Source organism: Heloderma suspectum, chromosome 5 (genome assembly GCF_057233095.1).
Source record: "Heloderma suspectum isolate Gila_16-S chromosome 5, 16-S_ref, whole genome shotgun sequence".
Taxonomy (NCBI): Eukaryota; Metazoa; Chordata; class Lepidosauria; order Squamata; family Helodermatidae; genus Heloderma; species Heloderma suspectum.
Genome location: NC_139462.1, coordinates 166,346,345 through 166,362,332, shown reverse-complemented (window position 1 = coordinate 166,362,332; position 15,988 = coordinate 166,346,345). Strand labels below are relative to the sequence as shown.

The following is a 15,988-nucleotide window of genomic DNA, read 5'->3' as shown; positions in this document are numbered from 1 at the left end:
AGCTAGGGAGCAGGGTTTAGGGAGGGCAGTAGGCAGGGCTCACAGAAGGAGCCCAAGCTTCTATGATCCAGATGGGCAACCTCTGCAGGCCAGAGGTTGTCCACCCATGGCATCTGTGAATGGGCCACCCTGGATATTGAAGTCATATCTCATGCCTTCCAACACAAGACTTTTCAGTAGAATCATTCAGCAGATTCAGCTTCCTGTAATCAAGTACAGATTGTATACACATTTTGGCAGCCTTCCTCAACCTGGTAGTCTGTCATCCTACCACTCTTATTATCCCCTGCCAGCATGGGAACATGTGTAGTCCTAGTCATCTGGAGGACACCAGGTTGGGGAAGGCTGCACTGTGGTAAGTTACCACTTGGTAAATCTGTCTGTATTCCCTCAGTCTGCATCAGTGCTGGCTCCAGGTTTTTGTGGGCCCTTGAGCAAGACACCCTCAATGGGTCCCCTCCCTCAATGAGTCTACCTTCTCACCACCTTTGTCACTAGCTGCTCTTGCTCTTCATCCTCTTTCTCATCACTGCTAGCACTTGCTTGCTTGCCAGCCAGCAAGCCAGTCATCACTCCCTGTTGCTACTGTGCTACTTTTTTTCTTTTGACCACAGGATGCGAGGTCACTTGGCTCTTGTGCTGGGCTTGGCTTGGCTCCCCTCCCTTGGCTGGCAAAGAAGATAAGGCTGTCGCTGGTGGGCACACGATAGAAAACAAAGCACTCTGCTGTCTGACTCCAAGCTTGCAATTGAGTGCCATTTTAATTTAAATCATCTCCCTAGAGCTAGAGTGGCAGCTAGCTCAGCCAATCAGATGCCGTTTGGGGGGCATGCAGCCAATGAGAGAGCACTGGAGCGGCCTGAGGGTGAGTGAAAGGCCTGATTGGCAGCTACTTCAGCCATTCTCACTTTGTGGAGAAATTATTTAAAGTAAAATGAAGCACAGCTGCAGTCCTACTGTAGCACTTTGCTTACACACTGCCCAAGTGCCACCACCTCTTTGGGGGTCTTCTGGGTTGCCACCAGGATGTGGAGGCTGTGCTCAATAGTCCATGTCTAGTAATGTCACTGAATGATAGGTGGACTGCTGCCACTACCCCAGCTCCGCTATCTGCTGCCTGAGGTGGCCACCTCTCTCTCCCTAAGGTAGGGCGGGCCGGGATAAAATACCACATAGGGCTGTTTGCACATAACGGTCGCAAATAATGGGGGTAGTGGTTAGAGTGATGGACTGAGACTCAGGAGACCTGGGTTCTAGTTCCCACTCAGCCATGAAGCTCACTGGGTGACTTTGGGCCAGTCGCTCATGCTCAGCCTCACCTACCTCACATGGTTGTTGTCAGCATAAAATGGAGAGGAGGAGGACCACATAAGCCGTCTCAGGTTCCTTGCAAGAGGAAAAAAGGTGGTATATAAATGTAATAAAATAAAAATGGTTTAACTGTGGGTTGTTTAACCCATGGTTAACCCATAGTGTCTGGGTTTGCACATCACAAAATAACTACGATCAGGTGTATTAAGAGGTTGCGTATTCAAAATGGTGGGGAATGCACTGAGCATGCAACCCAGCAAATCATGGGTTAAGCCACAATTTGGCGGGTCACATGCCTGGCACATGCCACCATCGTTTTGATTATACAGTGTCCAATCAGCCCAATCGGAGGTTATTTTGTGACGTGCGAACCCAGAAACTATGGATTAATTGTGGGTTAAACAACCCACAGTTAACCTACAATTAGTTCTTAGGGTAACTGTGGGTTGTTTATCCTATGATTAACCCATAGGGTCCGGGTTCGCATGTCATGAAATAAACTCCAATCAGAGGTTGCATATTCAAAATGGTGGCAACACATAACCGTGGCAAAAGTTGGGTTAATTAACCCAAGATTTGCAGCTGTTACGTGCGAACTGGGTCATTCTCTTTTGAGTTTGATTCTATGTCAGAATCCCATTTCTTTTCATTCCATTGTACTTCCATTCCTGATGAAGAATGTTGATAATGCCCAGTGTGCAATGCTGCATTTTTTTTTCATCTGGCATCCCATCACTGTAGGACTAACAGCTGCCAAAAGAGATTTGCTTGTTCCAAATCTCTGAGAAAACACTCTGAATATTGAATACTTGGGCAAAAATGTTCCGGAAATTTAGAAAATGGTCTTCCATGACTTCCTAATCAGGTCTCCTCTCTTGATTCAGTACAACTCATAAACAGAGTAACTAAAGACCAGGGGTAATAGCTTTACATAAACTACTGCATGATGCTCAAAAGAATAACAATGGAGCAATCCTATGGTGATGCCTGTAAGCCTCCAAATTTGGGAGCTTATGGCAATCCTATGCAGAGCAGGAGGAGCAGCGGAGGCGATCTTTGGCTCTGTGCTCCTCCCACTCTGCATTTTGGCTGGATGGGCTTTTTCACCCATCTAGTTGGGGTGTGTCGGAATGGGAGAAAAGGAGACCTCAGGGTACATCATATCCCTGCTTCCCCAGTCTCCTCCCCTCCCTGTCCACTGGCACACCCCCTTTACACCCTCTCTGAGGTCGGCCTAATCCCAAGAACAAAACAACTCTGTCTGAGAACATAGTGATGAGAAGTATAGGGAAGGGAGTGGGATAGATAGCCTCCCTCTCTGCATGACTTGACGTTTGTCACCCTAATTTCAGAAGATTACCATCTCCCATGGTATTTTTTTTAATATAGAAGACAAATTCAATAAAATAAATGTTTGGTAATTGATTATGATTGTAACAAGGGATTATAAGTGTAGATCAGTGCTTTTTTTGGTGGAACTCACTGGAGATAGATAGATAAATAGAGTTTGTCCACTATTTTAATGCTCTTCATTACAATTTAATTGCCATCTACTCCCTAGGAAGCATAATCCAAGATGTGCAGTACCTTTTTCTCCAGAAAAATATCACTGGTGTAGATTCACAAGTTTGCTTGCATTAAACTAATTTCATTTAACCCAGGTTATTTATAACGGGACACTAAAACTGACATTTTCCAATAAATCAGAATAACATCTAAATTAAAATTTAATTGAATTTAAATTTAATTGGGGGCATCCAGAGTTATTTTAAATGGGGGTAAGCGTATGTTTTCATATAATGTAACATGGGCTTTGATCATATGAAACTGCTTTATACAGAGACAGACCATTAATTGGTCTATTTAGGTGCCGTCTGCTCTGGCTGGTAGCAGCACTCCAAGGTCCCCTTGCTGGAAATTGAACCTGGGACATTATGTGGCAAGCCGCTGTGAGAGACACGTGCATCACCACCAAATTATGCCCCTAAATTAAGTTATGGAACTCTGCCATAATTGATAGCTTTAGCTACGAGGAGGAGTTCTTAAGATTAAGGCTATCATCCACAAAAGTTTATGTCAGAATAAATTTGTTAGAATTTAAGGTGCCACAAGACTCTTTGTTGTAATGATTCATGAGTTTATGTAGTTTAGAATATAACTAACTCCTTTGTTGGCCCAAGGCAGGGATAGGCAAGCTTTTCAGGTCTGTGAGTGCATTTGTAATTTTTTAGGCCCTAAAGTGGCCAGAATATAAAATGTAAGTGGCTCAGGATGGTACCTGACCCAGTACCCGTGCGTGCACATAAAATGTCCTGAAGCCTCTAATCTCACCACTGTCAACACTAGATGGATCATCCGCCTGAATGCTTTTGTCTGGATCAAGACTGCTGGAGATCTTGCTTTTGACACAGCTCATATCAGCACTAAACCACTAGCATATTGAAGTAAAGGCTTTTTCATGGATAGCCAACTTAGCATATATTTAAGTGGATCTAATTTAAAGCTAAGAAAAAAATGAAGTTAGCTCTTAGTTTACAAGTTATTTCCTGATTCAAAATGAGTGACTTTTTCAAAACCACCTAAGCCATTGTCTGATAACTTCTTACACTCCCCGGCCCCATTTGATCTATAAGACCAGAGTAAATTTCAGAGATAGATGCCCTGGAGAACTCTTAACTTCTTCTCCAATTGAAGTCCCTTTCTTTTTAGCAGAATAGTCTAAGAACATTTGCACACTAGAATGAATGTGTTCTTGTGCAGAACCAACCATTCCAAGGAAGTGTACACAATGGGATTGTACATTGGTTATGTGTACTGCAGCTCCTACTGGGGAGGGAATTTATCCCCAGGCCTTAGAACTGCTGGAAGCAGAAGAAGAACAAGGAAAGGAATACACTATTAGTATCCAGGGCTGCCATATCCTTCAAGTATCCTACACTAGTCAATGCCACAGATGAGCTACTAGAATAGACAGACCACTGAATTGACCCATTGATGCTGTTCCTTATGAAGAATAATATCTATTGTACAAGAGTTACATTTGTAAGAATAAAACCACACATTTGCAAAATCTTGACCCTTTCTTCCAATGAATACCCTTACCTGCATTATCTGCCACGTGTTACATAATGTAGCAATCTGTCTTTTCATTAAAGGAATTGTTGAAAAGTTTTTAAAAAATAAAATCTATTTTAAACTAAATGACAAACAAACAGCCTCTGCAAATAAGATTTGCAAGTCAGACATAGCTGCAATTCATGATCAAAAAAAGGTATGCAAGTCACTGAGCAATTATTTCAATTTACAGATTTGGATGCTTGTTTTGTCACAACTATAGGCCTATGGGTTGCATCCCGTCCCCCCATGGCAAAAACGTGGCAATTTTGCAAGGAAACAAGGTGTGTGGGGACAGACAGCATGCCTTGTCTGCAAGCGGAATCATGCTCCCGGAAGCACCGTCCCTGCGATCTTTCTTTCCTTCCAAAATCAGTGTTTTTTGCCAATGCAACAAATTCAGCGGCAATTTCAGTGGGGGGTGGGTGCTGCTGGTCCCAGGGGGACAATGCAGCTCCTGACTGCCAGAGACCACCCACCCCTGATGTAAAGACTGTGGAGAACTCCTATTCAGGGCTGTTTTCTTCAATTCAACAGCAAAGGCATAACTTTGTGCATTGGGGTGCAGCACAGGCATCCTGAAAAACTCAGCATGTATGTATTTTTTAAAATGCAAGCCTCTAATCCAGGGGTGTAGAACTCCTGCCCTGTGGGCATAACCTAAATCTGCCCTAAAACACCTCTTGGGGTTCCTCCAGGGGGCAGGGCTTAGGCCAGCAGTCCCCAATCTTTTTGGGCCTGTGGGTGCAGTTGAGAATTTTGTGGCTGTGGGCACCGCAACAAAATGCCTAATCAGTGGATCACTGCTTTGGTGTCTACCTTTCATGCCTATGCATCATAAACTGTGTCTTATTCAGCAAAAACTTTTGCTTTGTGTCTATGGGACACCGCAACATCTGTTTAATAAGGGATTGTCTAATTCAGCTAATTGCTAGCAGTGCAATACAGCTAATGCTTCTTTTAAACATGTATTTTGGCAATGTCCAGTAGCTGCTTCTTTTTGCAGGGAGCTTATTACAAATATAAATGTTTTACTGGAACAATCTTTAATATTCACTGATGTACATGCTCTTTTAAATTATTTACCTGCTTCATGGAAATTAACAAATGGTTAGCATAAATGGATTCTCAGCACCCTTTTGACAGCTAAAATACTAATATTATAACATTGGAAGGATAAATGCTCACCTCCTATAATGCAATGGATTGAGGACCTTATAATGCTTTCAATATTTAAAAGGGTGGCATATAGACATCACCTTCAAATGGATACTTATTTGGATATTTGGTCCACTTTTGTTGCAGCCCATGTATAATTGCAGGAAAGTTGTATAAATTTCATACAAATTCATATATGTATATTAAAAATTGGAAATAACATCATTTTATATTATATATAATGTATATTGTATAATATTATAATTATATAATATTATATATATTATATAATATTATATATTATATATTTTATTCTGGTTGTATTGTTATATTGTGGTTTTAACGCTTTTATAGTTTATATTGTTTTACTGTGTGCTTTTTGGTTATAATTTTGTGAACTGCCCAGAGAGCTTCAGTGGAAATGAAATCAATCAATAAGTAAGTAAGTAAGTAAATAAATAAATAAAATTTTCAGGAACTTCTGATGCCTGTGGGATGCAGAAAAGTGCCTCCTGCGATCACCTGAGTCAGTGTGACAGCTCAAGTGGTAGGAGGCTGTCCTTCAGACACCCTAGTCCTAAAACATCCATGGCTTTTAAAGGTGATGATCAGGAATTAGAAATGGACTTGGAAACAGACCAGAAGCCAGTGTACAGAGCTATATCAACCTCCTTACAACTTATCACAGATCTCTCTAAGCCAAGAAGAAAGGGCCTTTGGGGCGGTGTCTTTATTTATTCATTTCATTTCTGTACCGCCCAATAGCAGAAGCTCTCTGGGTGGTTCACAAAAATTAAAACCAGAAAGTGCAAGATAAAACAACATAAAATATAAAAGCATTAAAACCACAATATAACGATACAGCCAGTATCTTCCCTTCTGCCAAGTATGGACTACAAAGACACACTGACAGTGCAATCCTATGCAGGTCTACTCAAAAGCAAGCCCCATTAGTTTCAATGAGACTTGCTGCCAGGCACATAGGCATGGGATTGCAGCCTCTGAAGTATTCCCAATGGTTTCTCCCAGCGTTGGAATGTCTATCCTCCAGCGATCTGAAAGCATAAGCCCCAGAAGTGATACAAGATTTAATATCTTGAGCAAGATTTTTGTGGGCCACAGCTGACAAGTGGGGTCATTTAGTAAGTGATCTAATTGGCTAAAGCTGCAATTCTATACACACTCACCTGGAAGCAAGTACCACTGAAATCAAGAGAGCTTAGTTCTGAATAAGTATGCATAGGATTGCACTGTAGTGACATGTTATGTGCACATTAGGAATCGTAATATTGTTTTTTATTTGTAAAGGAATTCCACTTTAGTAGGGATTGACTTAGAGCACAGAAACAGGGTGTGTGTGTTTGTGTGTGCGTGCCCACTCCCCCAACCCTTTCCCTTCTACATCTCTACTCCAGATTAATCCTTTCCAAAGTGCCTTATATTTCTTCTGGATATCCTTCTGGATAGACTATCTGCACTGTAGTGATTCTGCTCCTATTTGGATGGCCAGTTTCAGAAGGTGGTGCTGAGGGATTATTGCTTTTTTCCTTGGAAGTTGTGTTACGGTGTGCCACAGGACTCTACTTTATCCCCCATACTGTTCATCATCTACATGAAACCACTGTGGAGGTCATCTGGAGATATGGACTAAGATGTACCAATATGCAGATGACACTGATCTCTCCCTCCCTGTCATCAAATCCAGGTGAGGCAGTGGGTGTTCTGAATCAGTTGCTAACAGCTGGTTGGTCACAGTGTGAACAGAATGCTGGATTAGATGGGCCCTTGGTCTGATCCAGCATGACTCTTATGTTCTTCTTAGTGCCTGGGGGTGGTAACAGATTGGATATGGGCCAGTATACTAAGACCCAACCCCAGAAAAGGTAGTGGTACTGTTAGTGGGTGGTTCTTCTGCCTGGATGAAGGACATTCAACTTGTTCTGGAGGGGGTTGCATTCCCTCCAAAGAATCAGGTTTGCAGTTTGGGGTGCACTTCGATCCAGCACAGTCACTGGAAGCACAGGTAGCCTTGGTGACACAGAGCACCTTTCATCAGCTTAGGGTGATATACCAACTGTGACCCTATCTGGAAAAACCTACAGTTATTCACACTCTGCTAACCTCTCATTTGGATTACTGCAATGCATTATATGTGAGGCTGCCTTTAGAAATGGTCAGGAAACATTAGCTCCTAGTACAAAAGAGGGCAGCAAGATTGTTAACAGGGACTGGCCAATTTGATCATATTAGGCCAGGTCTTTATGATCTGCACTGGCTGCCAGTCTGTTTCCAGGACCAATTCAAAGTGCTGGTATTATCCTAAATGTGCTGGTATTAACCTAAAGCCCTAAATGGCTGGGGGCTAGGTTAGCTGAAGGATCATCTCCTTCTCTATATACCTCTCCGGTCCCTAAGATCATCTACAGAGGCCCTCTCCAGGTGCCCCTGCCAAATGAGGTGAGGCTAACTAAAGAAGGTGGGTAGCTATTCAGTGGTGGCACCCTGGTTGTAGAATGATCTCCCCAGAGAGGCTTCCCTGGAAGTGACGTTGTGGATGTTTTGGTGCCAGGTGAAGATCTTTTTCCCTTTAGATTTCAAAATTGCATTAGTGTGTTTTTCAAATTTTGCAATGCTGCTGGCTTTTACCCTGGTTTTTACTTTGGTTTTGTTCTGCTTTAAATGCAAGGATTTTATATCATGCTTTACCATGTTATTGTATTTTAATGGTTTAAGTTTTGTCTTGTGAATTACCCAGACAGCTTTGGTTTGGGGGTGATTCCTGGCTTCCTCATATCACCTAGCTACAATCCCCAAGGATCCTGGACAAGAGGAAATAGTAGTTGAACCATTCTAAATCTCTTGTGTGAATAAGACCCTCTGCTCCTCTTGTACCATTAACTGTTCACATGATTACTCTGGTGGTGTGAGTTTACTCTTGGGATTACAAGATCAAAACAGTAAATAAATAAGAAATTAAGTGGTCTCTCCTTTAAAGTGCTGTTGAGCCAGTTGTACTGTTCTGAAATGAGGAACATTCATTATGTTCTATAGAACTGTGAATATTCAGTTTTAAGGGACATATGGCAACCCACAAAGAATCTAGTAGAAACTAGTATGTGCCATGTACTGAAGTATTGCAATATTTTTCTAGTTATTTAACTACTGTTACTTTGCCAGAACCAATCAAGTCCTTTAAAGAAAAAGAATAACTAAAATTACTAGAGCAATATCCTAAATGTTAAACCTGTGAGAATATTTTAATGTTTTTTGTCCAACAAGTGAATTAAGAAGACTTTTTTTTTTTTTTTAGAAAAATGCATTTGATTCTAAAAATATTACCAAGTAACAGTTAAAATGTCTACTTTTTTAAAAAAAATGGACAGAACTGTACAGATTTCCTGTAACTTTCCAGTAATAATAGAGCTTCTCAAAGCTATATGTCCAAGCATGAATATTTGTATATTCTCCCAGGTTTCCATTTGAAGTTGTTGGTTAGCTAGTTGCCTCATTCATGACATCATACAAAAAATAATATCTTGGCAAACAAACCATTTACAAATGAAATTACTCTCACCCCAACACTGAAGTAATGGGATTAACATGCACAGAATCAAATTTCAATGTTTAACCTCAACAAGTCATGCTGAGAGAGGAACCCAAGCAGCAAAAGTCAAGGCAATGCATTAATATTGTCGCATATTGCATGGCAACAAAAAGGAACATGAACTTGTTTCTGTGTCTTTTAAAGGTCATGCAAAATTATGACTGATAGACAAGAACTTCATCTCAAGCCATTTTACCAGACAAAAGGCAGAGAGTTGATTACTGCATTGTGCCCCACCCAGTTCAGTTTAAGACGGTCTAATGTTTTCTGTTTTGTAAGATTATTGTATTTACAGCAGCTTTCAACGAATTCTCCATTTGTGTGCAGCCTTTTAGCATATATACACACATAAGTCACTTGTAACCCAATTGTGCATAAAAAAAGAGTAAAAATGGCTAAGGAAAAGAATATTACTTCTTTTTCATAACTGTGAGGAAAAAGTGTCAACTTTGGCAACTAAAACATTCTTGAGCAATTATCTTCAAATAATTTCACACTTTTTTAAAAAAGGAACTAACAAGTGTCACCTAGACATAGTGAATGTGTATCAGTGCAAACAGTACTGCCACATAATATTCCATAGTTAACAATGATAGGATCGATATATTGGCACTGAGTATTTCTATTACTGCACATAGCTTTCTAAACTCTATATTTAAATAATATAAAAATGTGAACATGAACAATTTGAAAGACAAATACATATGTGCAGAAACAAAATAAATTCAGCACCATTACATAAAAAAAATGTACATGCTGGCAAGTGCTGAAAAATTGCCATCCTCAAAGAAAAAATAACTTAAAAGAAATTTTAGGTTGTTTTATCACAGTTAATTAAGAGAAGATCCATTGATATGCAAATCCTGAAAACTGAAAAACCTATAACAGCCAACAACCACAGATAACAGCAAAAAAAAAAAATCAAAATATAAAAGTTAATAAAATAAAATGGAACACTCAAACGGCTAAAGATGGAACACTCCATCTTGGAACACTCAAAAGGATAAAAGCTTGTCTAGAGATGTTCTAATTTTCCTGGGCTGGTTTTTTTTCCAGCTGTAGATCCAAATTTGACATTTCAATAACTGTCTGGTTTTTAGAGAGTAAAGCAATGTGTACATATGTTAACAATAATTATGACTAACATTCAGAATACAAGCATGATTCAGTTCCTCAAAACAGTCAGAATACAAGTATTGTTCAGTTTCTTCATCAGCCAAGCAAAAGACACTTAGGGCTACCTCTTATATTACAGTTTTAGACTTCTATATGAAAATATGAATATTTCTCAGTGCAAGAATGATCATGCAACATTCTTTTTCAGTCTTGATTCCAGCTTCTACTTCTATCATGGGCTAAAGTGTTCAACTACATGCATTGTGGCTCTGCACATTATAAACACACACACATGGCTCTCCAGATTGAAATGAGCATGATAGAATGAGCAGGTTCAGATAACCCTGGGAATTTTAGTTCTGTAATGGCACTCAAAATAGTCATCAGAAAATACTCAACCACTCACAAGAATACAATTTCCAGGCTTCTTTGGGGAAAGTCATGATAGTTAAAGCTGGTATAAAGCCAGTTGGAAGTTGTAGCATAGATCTGATCATTCTTGCTCCCAGTTACAGAAGCCCAAGACTTTTGACTTAAATAAAACTAAGCATACATAAATTCATATAAAATGGGCACTAGAATATTGAACACAGACACAGTTGAACTCTGTTTGCTCACCTTAATTAATCTGCAACAGAATACAGCAGCTTCTTTGTAGATTTTTGTTAAGACACCTATTACCTGACTATATTTTGAGAATGAGAAATGGCTGACAGGGAGCCAAGAGAACAGTGCAGTTTGCTTAATGCACCCGGGGGCTTCTCTTTCACAAACAGCAGCACCCACCCACTCTGCTGCCCATCCCACATACTGCTTTTTAAACTAAGGGGACTTTCAAAAGCAACATTTAAAACAATGAGTCTTTTGTTCAAAGTAATAAAAAAATCCCCATAGGGATTGGTGTGCCAAAAGTAGCAATTCAGAGGCCGGTCGTAATCCATAATAACAAAAATAGTTTAAGACAGTGTTGTGAATAAATCCCCAGAAGTTACTAGCACACCTAAAAGAGTGAGCATCCCCACTCGCACATACTTGTTGTGTGCAGAGAAGTCCTGCGTGTATCAATTTAAGAGGTTGGTCCCACTCTGTTCAACAGGGTTTATTTGCGAGTGAGTATACACAGAACAACAGAGAAGGCCCCCAAAGGGTGCCCCCTCTTCCTAGTTACCTGGAGGCAATTTTTGCTAATTACAGCAGTCATACAACTTATCTAGAGCAGCCTTCCTCATGTTGGCTGAGGATTATGGGTGTTGTAGTTCAACACATCTGGAGGGTGGCAGTTGGGAAAGACAGATCTATAGCCAGATTTGAACAACTGTTGCTATTATATTTTCAAGAGGAGGAATAGCCATAGCTTCTTTCTCCCAGCATGCCTTCCTGCAAGCAGCGATCTTTTGCACCAGGTACAATCGAACCTAATTAAGTCTGAAAAACAACTCCTCCATTTCATCTCAAGACTGATACACTGCAAGACTGCAGATTGGGGCTTCTGAAATGCCAAGCAACATCTTTCTCTGCACCACCACGCCTTTTATTTTTTCTTAGCATCCAACCTGAAGAGTTCTGGTAATCTCTAAAGCTTGAAAACCATCTTATGATTTTTGGTTGGCCCTAATAAAGGTATTATTCTTTTGCTATCCCATATGGAATTTCATGTATCTAGATGTTCAGTGTGTTTCTTTATTTCCTCAATGTTAAAGAGGGGAGCTAAAGACAAGAAGCTGGTTTGTTCGAAACCTATCAACATATTAACTACAGTTCTTCTATGTGTCTAGAAAACCTACCGAGCACAATTTCACATTGCTTTACACTCTACCCAATGCTCATGTTGCCAAAGCTATATACCGAAAGCTTAGCTAATGTAACCTTATAAGAGCTCCATTTCTGTACTGCCACAATTCTGGCCCTGGACTTGCTGTGTCAGTTTGAAAAGTTAATTGTTTGTTCAGCTTGAATGGCCATTTAGCAATAAGTGGGTGTTCTGGAATGCTCCAATCCATAACTCTATGCACGTATTCACTGAGACAACTTGAAGAGCTGTTTTGTTCCAGAACATTCTAATGCAGCACTTACAGGGCAAACAGAACCATAGTTCCGGAATGGCCCCCATAGCTATAAATCACACAGCATAGGTTTTTATAAAGGCATTAATCATTTTGATGCTAGTATTCTTAAGGCACTTTCATGCACATGTTCATAAACATCTTGTATCCATCACACTTCTAATTATCCTTGCGGTGGCGACTGACCCCCCACCTCACCCGGTAACCAAATGTGTTCTCTTTTTTTTATATCAGTGCTAACATCTATATTCACAACATAAATTTTCATACCTGTCAATGCAGACTCTACAAGCAATTACATCCAAAATTATATGTTTTATCAGAGAACGTTGTTGTAAAGAGAGCCTTTAGTAAATTAAATTAAGGAAGCTTGGCTTTCTTAAAATATATCCAAGTGAATTCTGAGAACCTTTCCTCTTAAGGGGAAAAAAGACATAAGAATCCTAGCTAAAGCAAACCAGGATGCAAGCTATAGCAGACTGACACCTACCTTGCCACATGGATTCCAACCCTTTCAGTGCATTCAAGTCCTGTACACACCCCATGTTCTAGAATGGGGCTTCTGAGTCAACCAGTCATGATGGTTTTACAGATTGATCCAATGCATGTTTACACAGAAGTAAATCCCACTGTGTTCAGTGAGGCTTCCTCTGAAGGGCCAGTTACAAGGCCACTACATATTCAGTTTAGAATCTAATGCAGAATTGGATTGGGATGTACATGAGATAGTATTTCATCAGCAGCATCATGGAAGTAGATGCTCATTAAAATGAAGTTCATTAAACAGACCTTAAATATTCAATACTAATACCAACCCACACTGATGATCTGACCCTATATCTCAAACAAGGTTCTTCGTCAGTGCATAGATCTTGAAAATATTATGGAAGGAAACAACTGTAGTCCCACTGAAATCAACGAAACTGGCCCAATTTAGCTTGCCTCTGAATCTACACCCCCCCACACACACACTGCATACTTCTTTCAAAACAGCTTGACAGCAACTAATCCTACAACTGAGAACCCAATTGCTGAATGTCTCTCTGCTAGACATTAGCCTTTCTTGAAACAAACCCAAATCTTAAGCTTCTTCACTGTATTGTCATTTTGCATCATGAAGGCTGTGTTACAAAGATGTAACCATTTTGTAGCTTTAATGAATTTCTCTTCATACCTAAACAAAATATAGGGTTCATATGTCTTCTGCACTGCTCCTTTTTCCAGTTCTGCTAAGCTTTAATTGGGTTCTTCTCCCCCCCCTTTTTTTTTTTTTAAGGCAACCTTTTCTTTATGACTTTTGCTTGGCCAAGGACAAACATGGGTCTCTGAGAAGAACACACCCACTGGGTGTTATCTCATCCTACTCATTTGTTCTATGTCTATCAATGTTTGCTGGCAAAAGTCAAGCCCTTGCACTCTCTCTGGCTTCATTCTGGAGTCAGCCAATGTGCAGCCCAGACAGGGGAATCATGAGATACAACACTGGCAAAAAAAAATGTCTCACTGACTGGCACACCCATGCTTGCACATCCCTGGATTTTTATCTGTCCATTTCCCCTGCAAATATAGCATCCCAAAGAAATAACCAAGCTGTCAATTCTTAATAATTTACACACAATTTCTGATGTGACTTGATCTTATATGCCTCTTGCAGTGCAATCCTATACATGTCTACAAATGCAAGTCCCACTGCATTCAATGGGGCTTGCCACCAGGAAAGTGTGTGTAGGACTGCAGCCCTCCAATATACACTTTCTTGGGAGTAAGCCTCGTTGGGTGCGGCAGGACTCACATTTGAGTAGACATGTGGAAAATTGCAGTGTTAGTTGCCCCTAATGCCTCTTCGCTCACAATTCTCCCCTATTTGAAACCACTGCTTCTTTTTCTTTCCCATCTGCATTTTCATGACTTGACATACACTTCTGTGGCTCATAGAAAGGGGATTGCTTCCTAGTCATTCCCCCCATTTCCCCAACATTTATATTTTTCACAGATATACACATATCTTTGTTCCTAATAGAGAGTAAGAAGGGAAAGCTCAAAATCAAGTAACCATAAAATGCACATATTCAGAGAATAGGCAAGATCTTTCCATTCTTTTCCACATTAGTTTAAATGTTTTTTTCCCCCCCGTGGGGTTATAGAACAGCCCCATCCGTGTTTTGTTTTGTTTTTTTATTAGTCAATTTTCTTACATTTTGTAAAACTTGTAGGTTGTTGTTGCTTTTAGCCATACAACAAACCCACCTCTATCGGGCCACCTCTATCGGCTTTCCTGTCCTTAACCTCTACAATACTCTACAAGCAAAAGGTATCGATAGGGAAACCTCCCATTACCTTAAAAAAGAGAGATTCCATATTTTAGTTAAAGATTCTAGGCATATGCCAGCGGTCGGTTCTGTAGGCTGATCTCCGGTATAATGGTGTCTTCTCTCATACACTTTTACCTGCGGCTCCCTGGATGTCCAACACCCACTTCCCAAATCCATGCCTGTTTCAAAAGCCCTCTCCTCCCCCGCCCCCCCCCCAACTCCGGAGCATCGAAACCAATGAGAGCCCCGCAGAAACGGGCAAACGCGACTCAAGACTCGCAGTGGCAGCCTTTGCGCCCACCGCGGAGGAGGCAGAGGGTCTTCCCCTCTTCCTTCCTCCCTCCCTCCCCTTGCCGCACAGGGAAAGCGACGGTGGACTGACTCACCTGTTTAGGGCAGCGCAGCACTGGGCGGTGGCGGTGGCGGTGGCTGCCGCGACCGACCGGGAGTCCTCTCTGGCGGCGGCAGCAGAAGCTCCCGGAGCTTGGGAGGCTGGCCGGTCGAGATCGCGCAGGGGAGGGGCGGCGGTGTCATAGACCAGGCGCGACCATTCCCTCCTCCTTTACTTATGGGGGAAGGGAGGGGCGGCGCGCCCGGCGGTCAGGTGACAGCACTGCGCCCTACACTGCGGAGCCGGGTGGTTCCCGGCGGGGGGGGCGGCGGCGGCGGCGGGGGAAGAACCCTCAGCCCCGCCGCATTCGGGTCTGGAACTCCCCAGCTTATTAGCATTCTAGAACTGGGTGGGCGATGGCGGCGGCGGCGGCTACACGTGACTGAGCGGCTGCCCGCTTGGCTGGCTCGCAAGCCGCGTTGTGCGAATTCAGGGTCCTTCCCTTGATTCGCCGCCTCTCGGCCAGCGGGAGGAAGCCTGGGCTGCGGACGCCGTTCGAAGGGGCGGAGATCTTCGGCGCCTCCGGCTGCGTTAGCGTCGCGGTCCTTCGGAGGGCGAGGGCGAGGGCCAGACTGCCCGGGGGAGGGGCGCGTCATGCGCGCGTGCCGGCTGGGGGACGATCCCACGCTCATCCTGCCAGATCCCTCCCCGCCCCCCTCTCAGTTCAACGCCTTTCAAGACGTTACAGCTCTCGGCCGCCCGCCCAGCCTCTGCCGCGGTTTTTAAATTCGCGGATCCGTGAGCTGTGTAGACCGTGCCCGCACAGATGCGCCCCAGCGGTGGGGCTTGAAAGCCAAATCGCAACAGGGGAGTGGGACGGGAAGCGATTTAGAAGCAAGCTGGCGTTCTGTTCTATAAGGTGTAAGGAAGTAGCCGTGGTCGCAGCGCTTTAAATCGACCCCCAAAAATATTTTAATTT

At 42.2% G+C, this 15,988-nt stretch overlaps 1 long non-coding RNA gene across 3 annotated transcripts in view; it reads right to left on the bottom strand.

Annotated features, from left to right (window-relative positions):
- LOC146344797 (uncharacterized) overlaps positions 1-15,186 on the bottom strand; it is a 124,116-nt gene extending 108,930 nt beyond the window's left edge. The window contains exon 1 of one of the 3 annotated variants that reach the window (XR_014792318.1): positions 15,065-15,186. This is a non-coding gene — a long non-coding RNA (uncharacterized LOC146344797). Of the gene's footprint in view, positions 1-14,703; positions 14,803-15,064 lie in introns of those variants that run through there. The other 2 variants (XR_014792317.1, XR_014792316.1) reach the window with 2 other exon arrangements.
- Between the last annotated feature and the right edge of the window lie 802 nt (positions 15,187-15,988).